Raw genomic sequence first — 16,296 nt, forward strand, 5'->3', positions numbered from 1 at the left:
ATGCTGGGCATAGGAGTGAGCAGGAGGAGGAAGAGTGGCCGTGCTACAGTGCACTGGACCCAGGAGACGCTCAATGTTTAATGAAGTTCTGTATTTGATGATTTTGCCCACCTCTAGGCTAACCTAAGTGTTCTGAGCAGTTCAAGATCAAGGTTCAAGGCTAAATCAAGCTGTGGTATCCAGTAGGTTAGGTCCTGTGCTAGTCACATTCACATAGGAGGGACAAATACCAGGCACTGCAACTCAAAGGAGGAGAGGTTTATTTTGTTTCATGGTTTCACAGGGTTCCGTCCATGGTCAGAGGGCTCCAAGGCAGGAGCAGCACAGTGGAAGAACGTGGAGGGAGCTGCTCAACCCATACTGGCTGGAAGCAGAGAGAGAGGGGAGGAGCTGGGTACTAGAATACCCTTCCAGGACTTAACCCAGTGAACCTCCTCTTCGCCTCAGGCCCCGCCTCTCAACACGTGAGACTCTTGGGGACATTTTAGATCTAAACCTTAACATTTTTCAATATTTTCTTTTTGCTTGTTTGGGGTTTAAAAAAAATATTTTACTGTACTACTTGATATGCTCGGCAAGCTTTTCAGAAGGGCTGTGAGTCAATTTACATACTTGGATATGCACCAAACATCGACCCATACCGGGCCATTTTCAACATTCACTCCAAGGTCACCCTCGACTTTGTCATTACTTGGAACTATTCTATCAGTGACACTTTAAATGCTCACAGGGACACCAATGCTTACACACAGGATCTTCTCAGGAAACCTTTCCTTCTTCTCAGGACCCCGTTCTCCCAGATCCGCTGCTCCTGGACCACAGCCCCATGCCCCAGCGCTGTTGCTCCCTGAGGGCCGCGACTTTCCTTGTGTGGGAAGAGGACGCCCCGCGCGCAGGGAGGGGATCCCGGAGAAGGGCGCGCAGGGCGGGTGGCCAGCGGCCGAGGTATCGCGGTGCCTGGGTGGGAGGTGAGGGTGGCCGGGCAGCTGGGCTCAGGCCTGGGGCGGGACTCTGGGGAGCCACGGGGTGCAGCCGCGCAGGAGCTGGGGTGCAGTGGGGTGGCAGTGCCACCTCGTGGTCGCCGTGGCAGCCGCAGCCCCCCCCCACCCCCGCTTCCTCCTCCCCTCCGGGATGCGGGTAGGGCGCCAGGTTCAAACCCCGGCAGAGAGGAAGGAAAACCGGGGAGGAAGAAAGACGTCCCTCAGTGCAGAGGACAAGAGCCGCTGCTGTCTCCGTGGTGAGGGGCGCACTCACGGGCCCTCCCCCGGGACCACAGGGCCTTCCCTCCCGCCCGCAGGGTCAGGGTGCTGCATGGCCTAGGGTATGGGCTGGTTTGCACAGGGCTGGGTTCCCTGCAGCACCGCCAACAGTTTTAAAAGATAAAAATACAATTTGAAAGCTTACACGAAATCATGCATCCATCGTTTTCACATCGTTTAGGGGTACAGTTCAGCGGCACCGATCACAGGAACTGTGCACAGCAGTCACCCTGCCGGCCTAGCCCCCCCCCCCCCCCCCAGTGCAGCCTAGTTCCCTCCGGGCGGGCTGGGGGCATCTGGCTCCCCCAGTCTAGGCTTATTTCTGGGTGGTCATAGGCCATTCATTCTCATCCCCCCCCCCCGTGTTTTCTTTCTTTTTTGTAATACAAACATATTTAAAAATCACCAGTTTTGGGGGGAAAAAGAGGGCTGGGTGGGTGGAGAGCGCCCTTCTGGCTAGGGGGAGCAGCTGAGGGGCAGGTGGGCAGGAGGGCACCAGGCAGCCTGTGTGGCCTATGCAACCTGAACATGAGGGAGAGAGATGCACCCGCCGCTGCCTGCCCTGGGCAGGGGAAGGTGCAGCAGGCTGTGTCTGCAATGCTAAGTAATTCAGTTTTGTAGGCAGTAAGTGAACAAGATTCTAAACAGGGGAATACTTAGCCAGCAATTACCTCAGAAATGAAACTCATCGCAGGATGGAAGGAGAGGGAGGAGAGGAGGAGGGGAGGGGGTGTAATGCCCAGGTGAGGGGTGTGAGGGCCTGCAGTGGGGAGGAGGGATGGGGAGAAGAGGATGGAAGAGAGGGGCCTGCAGCATGGGCACTGACAGGAGGAAGCGGCACTGGTCTGCTGAGGAGGAGGGAGCAAGAGGTGCTTGGCTTGAGCGAGTGAGGGGCCTGGTGGTGCTGATCACTCAGTTGGGAAAGAGGGAGGGAGCTGGAGGCTGAGGAGCTAGGGTGGAGGCTGGGATCGAACCCAGGGACTTGTCCATGCCAGCCAAGTGCTCTAGCAAGCACTGAGAGGTGGTGGGTTCAACCCCCAGCACCATAGCACGCATACACACACACACACACACACACACACACACACACACACAATGGGTGAGGTGGAACAGATTTGGGGAGAAGGCCCACAAGTTCACTTTGGGACACATTCTGTCCTGGCCCCGTGGGAGTTTCCAAGAAAAAGTTGTTCTATGGGTGGGTGGAGCGTTCCGAGGGACCCCTTGGAGCTAAGGACAGATAGGAGAAATCAAGAACAAATGGGCAGTGGCTGAAGCTATAGGAGTGGCTGGGACCACCATGAAGACTGTGGCGGGGTGGGGGGGAGCAAAGAGCCTTAGGGGAATGCTCCAGAGCATGAGCTGGAGTTCTCTGATTGCAAGTCCCAGACACCAAACCTAGTGACTGTAAGTGCTGGATAACAGAGAACTGATTGGTCACAGACTAGCTGATAGTCAGGCCTCAGAAAGGACAGGGGAAGGGAGCTCAGGTCTCTGGTCTCTGGAGAGACCTATTTTGCCAGCTGGGGTGCTGTTACCCTACAACTGTTGCCATCCCCACGTGCTCTGGGAGTGAGCTGATCACGTCAGCCTGTGTTCTATTCCCATCTCCAAGTGAGGGCATCAACATCCGCATTCGTGGGACATTTTGTACCAAAACCCTGGAATTGTGAGTGGACTCAGTGAAGGCAACTGAAAATCTCATTTAGAGGCAGAGAGGACCCAGGAGATGATGGTAGGCAGGAAGTCCGTGGGAGGACAGTGGGAAGGGGAGGGTGTGCTGTGTCTAAGGCCACACACTGGGCCAGAACCAGCAAAGGGAAGGGTTGAACTCATGGATTAACTTGGTAACTAGGAAGTCATTGATAGTTTCTCCCTCGAGGATGTGGAGAGTAGAAAGGATGGCTGACTGCACTGGGTTGAAGAGTAAATGGGAAGAAAAGAGACTGATGGAGTGCTAACCACTGTGGGGGTGAAGGAAGGGCTTCCACAGTGATGGTGGGTGTCTTTCATGGCAGAGAGGTGAACACCACACCACAATAGCTGTGGGGAAGAATCCACTGAGGGGACAGGTGGACAGTAGAGGGAAGTGGTCAGGAGAGAAATCATGGCTGCAGGGAGAGAGGGGTCACATTTCCCTGTACGGTGAGGCAGAGGCAGTGAGGTGGCTGCATCACTTTAACAGGTGTGGTCTGATCGCTTTCTCATGTCTGCCCTGGCATAGAAATAGCCCTGTCAGAATCACTTCAGTATTCCCTGCACGTGACCAGCCATGGTGGAGGGAATTTTGAGGACACTCACTCCTGAGCCTCCCTCTTCTCTCCACTGGGACCCAAGTCATCTGTGGAAGTGGGATGCTGGGTTGCGGCCAGGTGCATGTGGCCAGGTGAGAAGTGGCCAGGGAAAGTTCTACCTTAACATTTATTTAGAAGTTTAAACTGTCATTCCTTCATGGTGACTGCACTACACATGGATGAAGAATTGTGTGACTTACCAGGATTAATAAAAAAGCCCAGAGAAGAGAATAGTGAAGGACTTTGGTTATTATTAAGAATAAAAGGAAAAACAAATCAAATTTCTAGGATATAGGAACAGGGAGTGATCACAGGAAGTTTGCTTAGGTAAAAGGTGGAAGTTGCTGAAACCAAGAAAGTCAAGGAGAGTTTGAGGCGGGTGTCTGGGGAACTGTCAGGAACTGGGAAGAACGTGAATGATGTGCTCCCTTGTCCCCAGTGCCATCTGAGGACAGTGAGAAGGCCCTGTCTCTGATCAGGCCACAGACCTAGGCCTGATACCAAGCTGCCAGCAACGGGTCCTGCACTCCCAGCCTCCAGATGGTGAGGAATGGATTGTAATTGTTGTCAGTGTTGCATAATGCATATGTATGACTACTTTCATGGCTACATGCTTTACATTCATTATTCTACACATTTAACATCTATCAGTTAAGAGTTCAAATAGGGAAGCAGAACCAACAGGAGATAATCTGTATATTGAGAGACTTATTTCAGGGAACTGGTTTATGCAGCTGTGGCACTGGCTGAGCAAGTCCAAATCTGCAGAGCAGGCTGTCAGGAGGGGCAGGCTGGAACCTGCCAAAGACAGAATTTCTTCTTTTCAGTGTAGTCTTAGCCTTGCTTTAAAGATTTTTCAGTGGATTGAATCAGCCCCACCCAGATTATCGATGATAATCTTCCTTATTTAAAGCTAACTCCAACGTTTCCCTGAAAATAAGATCTAACTAGGTAAAAAAATGTCAGCCCCAAAAGCCTATCCTTGCCTCACCTCCCATTAGAGTAGCCACTGAGCAAGAGAAGAGGTAGAAATCTGACACTGGCTATCACCGTGGTAATGACCAGGTAAGGGTGGTTCCAGTTAGGGTGGTCCAGATAAATCTCATTTTAGGGGATATATAGCATTGGGGCTCACATCTACAAAATGCTGCCACCCTAACTATTGTTAGGTTGAATAACTGGGACTGTGACCTACCCAAGTTATCACATCAAAGACAAAACACAAACAAAAACCCCACTGCAAACATGTTCTAGGTAGTCAAGACTCTACACATTATCGAATGTATTTTAGCCAAGACACTCTTCTGAGGCTCTGTGATGTGGCTTTCTTGTAGATGAAGAAATGTTAACTCAGAGTGGGTAAATCGCTTCTCTGACATCCACAGCTGGTGCGTGGTAGAAGTGGGTTTTCTGCCCCATCGAAGCCAGATGTGCAACCACCGGGTTGAGTGCTTTGCCTGGCTGCCTTCACAGAGCAGAAGGGGACTGAGGCCTCGAAAGCACAAACTGGCCGTCCATTCTCACTTCTTTATCCTTAGCAGCTCGCCTGGCATACAGTAGGAACCTAATTATTGAATCAGCTAGTTAATGTATAAGACTTAAAATACTACTGTATATTGTGTATCCTCATGGGAAGATCAATGAAATCCATTTAAGTGGGTTCTTTAAACTGAAAACTCCTAAAAACCATTTTCTTAATTACTATTTAAGTGTTCTTAGGTTATCTAAAGGAATTAAGCACTTATTTAGTTCGGAGCTGAAGATTTTAAGTAAAATAGCTCAAGCTAGATTATTTTCTCTAAATTATTTCTTTAATTTTCCACCACGTGGCTTTATCCTTTTATGTATGCTATGCAGCCAAGTTCCATATTTAATTAAAATTCAATATCGTTACAAAAACACAAGAGCTGTTTTCTTTGAGCTCGCTTTGCAAACCAGATAGAACATGTTTAAATTTGTTTAGTGACAAAAATGAAATTGGGAATTTTGAATACTACAGCTATCACTGACTACGGTATAATAAAAAATAAATAGTCTTTGTGCAGCCAGTTCCCGGGCCCACAGTTCCCAAAACCCTTGGAATCTCTGGAGTGAGGAATCTTTTGTCTGTAATGAGATCACTGGGGGCTGGAAGACGAAGCTTTGATTAGAGGCCTGGAACTTTTACCCTCCCCCAGCCTCGGGGGAGGGGAGCCAGGATGAAGACCAAGCTAATCACCAAAGGCCAATGATTTAATCACTGTGCCTCTGTAATGAAACTTTCACAAGTCCTAAGGGACTAGGGTCAGTGAGTTTCCAGGTGGATGAGCACACTGAGGGGCCGAGAAGGTAGCACCTGGTCTGGGTCACCGGCCGTTCGTCTCTTCCGTTTGTATGTTTCTCGGCTGTACCCTAGCAAATTGAGGGGGGTTATGGGAACCCCTGAGTTAGAGTTGGGCTGTCAGGTGTATTGGTGATGAGAGACTCGTGATGGCCCCGGAAGTGGGAAGCAGCCTCGCGAGACTGAGCACGCTAACTTGCAAGACCAAGGGCTTACCTGACCCTGCGTAGCTAGTGTACTTGTTGAAGGGTTGAACTGAATTGACTTCCGGAACACCCCGCTGGTGTCAGAACTATTGCGGGTGAAAACAGCTCACTGACATTAAATATAAATACAATCAAACTGAAAAAAAAATTCTGCGTAGCTCACAAAATTTAATTAAGGAAAATAAAAGTCGTTATTCAAGATTCTAGGTAATTCTGATGGAAAAGCTCTCACAAAGTGAGCAATGACCTGTTTCTTTCTGAAGCTTCTTTTCAAATTCAGTGATTTTCTATAAGAAAAGGAATCTAAAAGAAATCAGGGAGACTTGAGAAAACCCCCAAAACTCTGGCAAGTTATAGCTGCAAATTTTATAACCTGGAGACTGTTCCCTTCTGAGACATCTGGCAGTTAAGACCCGGAGGCCCGGGAGGATCACGGAAGCTCGCTGCCTGGTAAAGAACTGAGAGGGATGGAAGCAGCTGCCCAGGCCGGGCCTGCGTGTCTCTGCCCACCTAGGGCTGCTGGCAAAGGGCAATTGCCCACCACCTCCTCTACCAACCACCTGTTTGCCCTCAACCCATTGGCAGTTGGGCTTTGCACCTCCCTCAGAGACCCGGATGGACCCTGCAGACTCCATCTACATAGGATTCAATTCACCTGCTTACATTTCTCCCCTTCAGTGTTTAGAGTTTGGAGGGATTCAGGACCTGCTACCCTGTGGTACAGTACCTGGCATTTGAGAAAACAGCAGAATCCTGTACATTTAGGATTAAACTTGAATTGAAAATTCTCCAACTCAAATTTACTTTCTTTCCTTAATTCCCTGCCAGTTGCCCCTTGAGGATACCATTTCTGCAGCTTCTCACTCAATTCAGGGCTGTTTTCCAGCACCCATGAACAAGGCCTTTTCCTCATCTCTGTTTCCAAGTCCTCTTCTCCTTCCTCCTTCTTCAAACCCCCTGCTCTGGCCAGGCTGACAACACTATGTCCTTGCTGACCAGGGTGTGCCCTCCTGGCCTCATTGTCCTTGCTGGTGGCTGACTCGCTCCCCTGCCTCTTGGGTCCTTGACCAGCTGACATCTGACATTCTTCTCCTCTGCCCTTCATCAGCTTTGCCCTCATCCTCACACGTTCCAACACCCGTGTCTCACTCCAGGTGCTCTCAGCACCATTTCTGAAATCCTATTGCGAGTACTCGTGACAATCACCCCCTGCTCTGTGGCCTCCAATTATACCAACACCCCACCCCAGTCTGCCCCCCGCCAACCCCGGGCTCCCTCCTATCTTCACTTCTTGCCTTCACCATTTTTGAGCTCTGCAGCTCAATACAATCGTCTTTCCCTTGCTTCGTCCTTGGTCCTATCTGCCAAGCAGTGCCAATCCTGTACCATCTGGCTGACTGAATGGCTGGGGAAAGACCACAGTCTGACTCCTCCTTTCCCTGGAAACCCACACCTAGAAGTTGCAGCTATGAAGCTGCTTGGGATCCAAGTCTCTCCACTCAGTTACTTCCAACTTTTCAATTTTTTCCAAATGTCCAGCATCCTCTTGTACCCTCTCCCATTGCTAACCTCCTTACATAGCAATGCATAAAACTAATAACAGCTCTTACCACACTTTCTACCCTCACTCCAGCCACAGTGCAGGGCCTGTCTGCTCCTCCTGCATGCCTGGGAGCAATTTCATAGCCACAGATGCAGACTTTTTGATCATTCTCTGAATTTCCATCTCCAGCCTTGACTCTTACCCTAAGTTCTGTACACTTATCTGTCAAATTGCCAAGGGCATCTAAGTCACCACGAGATGCTGAGCACTAAACTGGCCTCCTGGTCACCTTTGAACTCCGACCCCCATTGCCCTTGACTGTCTCGGTGACCTGCAGGGTTTGCACTTGGGACTTTGCACAACCACCTCCTCTAGCTCTTGAGGTCCCTATCTGTTCTGTGGTTCTGGGCTGTGTCCAAGCTGTGTACTGCACAACTCCAGGCAGTAAGAGTCCCATAGAAAATCAGGATGTGAGGGTCACTCCCACCAGGAGAAACCTGAAGGACTAAGAGATTCAGTAACAGATGTAATCAGGTGTCACCTACTCTTGGGAAGCTAAACCGGTGGACATAGTATAAGCGCATGCCCTCAAGTATTTCCTTAAACTTAGGCCCTTCAGGGAACAGACTCCGTTCTGCCTTTATCAATATTATATAACAACTGGAAGGCAGAACAGCTCTGCTTGGATAGCAAGGAAACAGGTGAGCTAACTAGCAGTAGTGCTAGGCATGAGACTCGGCTTCCTGAAAGAGTATGAACTTAACAGAACTCTTGGTGAGGACAGGACTCTGAAGCTGATCAACTCCATGCTTTGTCTTGGACCTTGCAACTGTTGCACAATTTGTTTTTAGGGTTATCTCTCCTTTCCACGCTCCGTATAGCCAGTTCCTAGGAGAGTTCTTGGCATACATGAGATTTATCTGCATACCTGGACTCATATTAGCAAATTCAGCTCTTCTGGGTTTGAAAGCCCAACGTGCTTTCCACTCTACCATACTGATCTTTTATCTGGGGAAAAAGACTTATTAATATCAGAGGCATGCCAATACCACCTCTCAGAAATTATGTGCAAAATTTTGCATATATCTATAGGTGTGACATTTTTTTCCAGAAGTTGGTATCCATAGCTCTTATCAGTTCTCTAATGTTTCCATGATCCAAAAGGCTGAGAATCACTACGTAGTTTTTATTTAACTGTTGTTCATAAGTAACAGTTCTCCAAAGCTCCAGAGCTACCCCAGGAGTCCCTGTTGATAGTAATACAGCTCTGAGTCAATTCTCTTTGCTCCAACCTCCATGAACACCATTTGTTCAACAATAACTCTCTTTAACCAACCTTACAGTGACACCTGCTTTGTAATGCTAGATTCTCAGTGCCTGGGCCTCAAATCTGTTATTGCACTTCTAAACAAATAGATTTTTCCTCAACTTTTTTTTTTAATTGAGATAAAAATTATATAACATAAAATTAACTGTTTTAAGGGTTCCAATTAAGTACCTTTTGCTACATTCACAATATTGTGATAATTTCCTCTGTGTAGTTCCAAAACATTTTCATAACCCCCAAAGGAAACCACATACCTATCAGCACTCTCCACTCCCTCTCACCCCAGCCCCTGGCAACCACTGTCCTGCTTTGTCTTTTCTGGATGTTTCTTGTAAATAGAATTTAAACATCTGTGATCTTTTATGACTTCTTTCACTTAGCACAATGTTGTCTAGGTTCATCCACATCATAGTAAGTATTAATACTTCATTCCTTTTTAGGGCTGAATCATATATATATTCTATTTTATTTATTTTTCATCACTTAGTAGACATTTGCTTGTTTCTAACCTTTTAGCTATTTTGAATAGTGCTGCCGCCACGAACATTTACATATAAGTATGTGTTTTAAAACGTGTCTCAGGTCTTTTGGGTATATATTTAAGTGTGACACTGCTGGGTTACAGGATGCCAGGAAGGCTTAATGCCTTTCCAGCATTGTAAAAGAATTTCTAAACATTTAGTAAGTGTCTACACCCTTCTAAATAGCAAACAAGAGGCACTAATTAGGTATGCTGAAGGAAAATTCAATTCATTACAAATCATCTAGGAGCCAAATGCGCCAGTCTGGCTGTGGAGAATCAGTCCTGCTCAGGGAACTAAGAGCCTGCCGCACCATGGCAAGAGTGCCTGTCATTCAAAATTACACACACCTGCACGCTGGCCAGTCATCTACAGGCAAATAGTACATAGACCTAGGCCTTTTTTTTTTTTTTTTAAGGAATTCATTTGCTGTAGACTTCAAAATCTGTCTTCTTTGCTTGTGCTTTTTAATATTTTATCAGAGCTGAAATTTAAAGCGATTTCTTCCCTCGCCCAGTGACAGCAGCACACAGATGGATGAAGTGGCTTGTGACGCAAGGCAGCATGGCCATGGCTAAATCTAAATCCTATCTGCGTGCCTGGAACTAGGCACCTGTCTGCCTCCAAATGCAGAACTCTGCCCCGACTCCCAGCCCCAGGAAGGATGCTAACGCGTGAGGCTCTTTCTGTCCTACCTCTCCCCTGCTAACCTGCACCCTCCCTCCTGGCTGTTAGGGCTCCTGAGCTGAGCTGCATGGGGGATGTGGAGACTCCTAGGAAACAAAGCAAGAAGGAAAGGAATGGGCTGCAGATTCTCTGCGTGCGAGGGCGGAGTCTGGAAGTGAAGACCAACTCACACAGTGTGTCCTAAATACAGTGTGTCCACCCACATTTTCAGGCAAACACTTCTTCCTGTAATGTAGGATGTCTGAAATGGGAAAACCTGAAAATGAGGGTCAATAGAAATATTAAACGTGATGTCTGTACTGACACAGCCCCAGAGAAATTTTAGAATGAGAGCATACAGGTCAGTTTTAGCAGTACTAGACATCTCATCACTTTCCACTGATGCAGACTTTAACATTGTCATTGTTTTAATTTTTAATTTTCCTGTGAGAAAAGAAAACTAAAAATATATATTAAATAAGTGAAATAGGTAAATATGAAATAGTGAAACATGTAATATGCTCCACACACAATTTTGAAAGAGATAAATTTGCCTTGTAGGGCACCAGCCTTTGCTTCTGTTGAATTTTTCTCTGTACTTCTGTAATGTCTTTAAACTTTGTCTAACTAATTGTGAAAACCTAATCTTAGAAAATGAGCTAATTAGCTCAACCTTGCTCAAATACAAATGCCTAAAAATTGACTCCCAAGGGTTAAACCTTAAGCCAACATTTTAAAAATTCTGATACTGAAATTTTAAACAAAATCACATTTTGTACTTATAAAAGTATACTTTATACTAAAAATAGTAGAAAGACTGATGATTTTGTCACAAAATACAATTTCCATAAATGAAATACTTTGTTCAAATTTTTAATTTATAAATGAATATACCCCAAATTTTGCCAAGTCTACTCATTTTTAAATTCATTTAAAATTTTATGATAAGCCAAAACCACTTTATAAAAATCTTTTAGCCACAGTGGGACCCATGTGATAAAGTATAAATGTACATTGAAATTCATTATAGCAGTATTTGTGATAGTTAACAACGCCAGAAACAACATAAATTTTCATTCACATGAGACCTTAAAATGGTTGAAATACCATACAATCTGTGGCAATTTAAAAAATTGCAATAAAATACACATAGCACAAACTTTACTGTGCTAACCATTTTAAAGTGATTTATAGCCATTTCAAAACGAGTTGATCTGTGTACAATAAAATGACAAAACTTCCTAAGATACATTGTTAAATGGAAAATATACAGTGCAGAACAGTATGTCTTGAATGAATCTATCATTTCTCCTTTGCTTTTAAATTTTGTATTTGAAATGTGTTTTAAAATAAGTACTGGAGCAAACCATAAACCTACTCCTGAAGGTGGCAATTCTCAACATTGGTCATATTTCCTTCTGTGTGTGTGTGTGTGTGTGCGTGTGTGTGTGTGTGTGTGGTGTATGTAAAAAAAAATTCAGTACATTTGAAGTCCCTGTGTTCATTTCCTGTTTTTGCGCCTTCACTGCCTCTTGAGAATCACGAGTTTCGCCCCCATCTATTTTATACTTTCTAATACATTTATAAGTAATGGGGATACAGTGTTGTTTTGAGCCTTTTAAAATTTGCATATAGGATACGATCTGTTCAACTTTCCTTCTTCTGTCACTCTGAAGCTGCTTTACTTCGTTCGACATTGTTTTTGAGTGTGAATGGCAGTTGTGCTGTTTGTGAGCGGGATATGTAGATGCCCTGTTTCTGCAGGCAGCTTCCTGGGGGCAGACGGACACAAGATGCTGGGGTTCACACCTATGATCGGTAGGGGAGGTAGCACTTTGATACCCTCTGAAAAGTTTGAAATTTTACTATCATTCAACACTTTTGTAAATAAATAATTAGTTGAAGGGTAGAAAATGTTGGCCCCGTTCATGTGGGAAGGGATGAAGAATGAACAACATAATATAGTAACAAATCATATCTTGTGGCAGGTTATGCAGGTTCGATGCTTTCTGTATGGCAACTCACCACATTGCCAGGTGACACGGGACTGGAAGGGACATTGTGCATTACGATGAAAGCAGCAGAACTTTTAGAGAAATTACACAGTTTGGGGGGTCGGGTGAGAAAACCGTACAGCAGAGCTGAGGAAACTCACAGAACTTCTCTCCAGGAGGTCTGCAAGGATAACTGACAGGCCTGCATGTTATATCTAGAAAGGAAATAGATTGGAAATCTGATCACAGGTCCTAATTTTGGCACTAACAACCACATTTGTGACCAATTTGCCTAACTCTCTCATTTTAGGTTTTTCCCCTCAATGAGAGAACAAAAATTTCTCATTCATTCATTCATTCATTCAATGTTGACTGAGCCTCCAGCAGGCTCAGTGGGCATCCCAGGCTCTATCCTAGGTGCTGGCAACAGAAAATGAACAAGACGGAGCCTGTTCTCTCCAGAAATTGCTGGCCTCCTATTAGGGGCTGCATGACACTCCAAGGCTAGCCACCCAGATCTAGAGCCAGGCAGAGTGCCTGGGCAGATTGTCAGAGGCCAGATGGCAGAGAATAGAAGCTTTACTTCAGGGGTCTCAGCAGGAGTCTTGGGACCCACACAGAAAGATCCGACTTTTCTTGGAATCAGGAAACTTGCTTCAGCCTAGAAGCAACAGATTAAATTAGAAGAACTACAATGAAAAAGGATATAACACAAAAGACAAAAAGATGACGTGTCATTCTTTCACATTGAATCAAGTTAAATGATATGAAGTTTAATCTGAATCCCAGTCATTTAAACCTTGAGTTCTCCCCTTTTTAAATGTATGAACTTTAAAATGGCCAAACACATAAAACATATAACAATGGTTCATATGGAAAATACTGTCACTTTTGGAGGAGAAATCTGCCCTTTCACATTGGTATTGTCAGGGTGGCAACTCAGCAATATCAGGAGTGACATGGAGAAGGTTTCTGTGTCCTGGGGGCAGATGGCATTCTGCGGGCTGTCCTCAGGCTCATCAATGAAGGATTTGTACCCCAGAAAAAGACCTAGCCAATGTTCAAGATATTTGGAAAAGCAGCTTCACCTGACTGACCTGTGATTGGGTTATAAGGACCATTTATAAAAGTAAATTAATAACTTGCAAAATGGGAATAATAACTACTTCATAGGCTTGCAATGGGGAGTAACAAATTTTAAAATATATGAAAATACACTATACACTATAAAGAAATTCACAAACGTGAGGCTTCTGTCACCATTCTATTTGAGGGTCTGAGGGGTACAGGTAATGGACTTTATAGAAGTTGTTCCAGCTCCCAGGGTCATGACCAGGCACCACAGGTCCAATTGGCCTTGTCTGCTCCAAGTCGCCTCCTCTCACAGCCACTTACCCTTCACTCACTTGTGAGAAGGACTCTCATTCCTAGAAGGTGCATTAGGTGACCTTCAACAGAGGTCTGCAGACATCTGGGGGAATATGAATTTGACAAAATCTAGGAGCGAAATTCAGATGAGTATTTAATCAGGAACATGCACACACATACAAGCACACATACATACATACATACATATATACATACATACACACACATCGTAAAAACTTAAAATGGGCTTTGGCCTATGAAAGCAAATGAAGAATTAGAATCACTGTTTTCCTTGGACCCTTTTCTATTATTCCTAATCATAGCAAATATATTGCTACGAGCATCTGAAATTTGAAAAACCATATTCAAAGTCTTCTAAGATAGTAATAGCTGTGGTGAAATTTTCCTACCCCTTAAAAAATTCTTAGAACTTTTGTCACAGATGATACAGTACTTTATAGCCCCCTATTTAGAAGAAATAGGTCCCCAAAACAAAGCACTTTTGAAGTAGCATGGGTACTTTTTTTAATAAACACAGTCAGGAGAAGTAATTTTATACTCTAATACAATCAATAGCTTCAACAGATTTTTCCAGTATTCTAATAATGGAATATCTTATGCACACATAACTCAAATTTAATAATTTCTAGTCATTATTTAAATGGGAGATTTGAGTACATTAACAATTTAGGAGATATTTGTATAAAAAGAAATCATTGGGACTTAGTAATTACCCAATCCAAAAGAAAATTATGGAGTACTTCTCTGTCTTTCCCAGAGGAAATGGAACAGAACAAATGGAAAGGAAAAAAATTGAATAGAATGAAAATTTGAAAAACAAAAAAAAGGGAAATCACATAATTTGGAAAAGATAAGTTGCCATGATTCATGCTGTAGCTTTTGCCTAATTTTTGAGACAGAATTTTGCACATGTTGTAGGCCATATTCTCATTATTTTAGAACAACCTCCAAAACTAAATGGCACTCTTTTGAGCCTCTTGAAACCTTAGGTGATGTGAGGATAAAAGCAAAACCCAAGTGTTAATGTCAAAGAGAACAAATTTCTGGAAGAAAGTCCTGGGCCAGACCAGCACAATTCCTAGAAAATGGAAAGGACAACCACTCAGGACAAAACTCTGTGGTTCCGACCAGGCAGCAGAGAGGAAACAGAGTTATATCAACTCATTTGGTGATGAATGGAACACAGTTATTACTCAGTGGTCAAGGAGGATTGTGCATTTATCTAAGCACAAAAATGAAAGTTTCTAGTTTTCTCCCCAAAACTATCACTCTCCTGATAGCCCCTTTGCATGTATTTCTCCTGTTACATAATACAGTCCCTCAAAGACACCCCAGACTCAGTCCAGAGCTTGTCAACATGCTTGGTAATAAGCTTGGTTATTAACCATACTTGGTTATTAATTCTTTGTTAAGTTAATCATCCCCACTTAAAATTTCTGTCTCAACTTGACTTTAAAGGTCTCTCCCCACTCTCCATTATCTCTCCTCTTTGCCTGGCACAGGTTAGCTTGAGGCTCCAGAGGCTTGGATGGAAAAGTGGAGAAGGGTGTTGGGTTAGGCAGCTGAAAGTAGAAAAATGTTTTGTCCTTATGAGGCAATGCAGAGCAAATTAGTTTCTTTTTGTTATCTGTGGCGTCAGCCCTTTTTCCATGGTTTGAGGCTATCATTCTTACTCTTTTGCTGATGAAATTTCATTGTCTAAAGACTCTAGACAAATCCCAAAAAGCTTTCTCCTAGGCACCAGAGCCCAATTCCAGAGCCTCCATCCCAAGCATACACCTGAAATTTGAGAGCAGTCTTGTCATTTTGTTGCAGACTCTAAGAGACAGGAGAGACCAATGGGAAACAGGAGGATTTATTTAGGTTTTAGATGAACATTGGCTCAACACACTAATGTCCAAAGGAAGAGCAGAGAACAAAGGAAAGGTTATAGTTTTTATACATTTAGTCAAAGAGGGTGATCTTTTTAGTGATGTAGCAAATGGGCTTACAGGGGCAGAGAGTTTTGTAACTTAGCCTTGAAAGAAGAAAGTCTTATGAATCATATGAGAACAGAGTGTCATAAACTTTGTTTACAGGACATAGTTGTCAATTTTATCTGTACCAGAACAAAGAGTTTAAACTATGGGTGGGTGGGGCAATGACCCAAGGGCAGGGGGAACTGCTCTAGGAAGGGGAAGAATTTGTTTTTCTTTATATCCTGCTTTAATTTCTCTGCCAGGATGTGCTACCATGTCAACTTTCCCACTCCCACTTGGAAACACCAAAGTGTGGTGTGTCACCAAGCTTAATGGCTAAGCAAATAAGCAGGAAACGAGAAAGCTGTTTTCCCTTTTTACACAAGCCTACTGGCTCTAAAAATGATTCTTTTTGACAGAGAATCATTGAAGACCAGTGGTGCACCAACATCAGGGTGGTAAGAAGGTTCTGCACTCCATAGACAATAAGGCACTGTAAAAAACTTAAAAACAGTAATAAAACCAATTATGAGTCAGTTTTTAAAAGATCATCGTGATACACCAACAATTCTAAACAAATGCCAGTGATGAAATACTTCTCCCTATAAATATCTTTTATTGGTCAGATCTAACTATGGTTATTATTTGTATATGCACTTCAAATTAATACATTTTCTTTCTAATCTTTGATAAAGATTTATTTTATATGGAATTTGGAGAAATTCTCATTAATTAGTTGGTTCTAACACACAAGAATTCAATAATTTGTGACCTTTATGAAGAGTAACTGCATAAATAGTAAAATTTGACTTGGACACA

General features: G+C 44.2%; 1 long non-coding RNA gene across 2 annotated transcripts; it reads left to right on the plus strand.

Moving 5' to 3' along the window:
- Positions 1-768: 768 nt before the first annotated feature.
- LOC147828923 (uncharacterized) lies at positions 769-6,760 on the plus strand. 2 transcript variants are annotated; one of them, XR_015449933.1, is made up of 3 exons: positions 769-945; positions 3,993-4,096; positions 4,888-6,760. It is a non-coding gene; the product is annotated as an uncharacterized LOC147828923 (long non-coding RNA). The 2 variants fall into 2 exon arrangements; XR_015449932.1 differs by having other exon boundaries at positions 4,939-6,760.
- Positions 6,761-16,296: the final 9,536 nt, after the last annotated feature.

The sequence above is a fragment of the Heterocephalus glaber genome, unplaced genomic scaffold (genome assembly GCF_053883595.1).
Source record: "Heterocephalus glaber isolate CG9 unplaced genomic scaffold, H.glaber_assembly_v1.0 deba00000818, whole genome shotgun sequence".
In the NCBI taxonomy this organism is placed as follows: Eukaryota; Metazoa; Chordata; class Mammalia; order Rodentia; family Bathyergidae; genus Heterocephalus; species Heterocephalus glaber.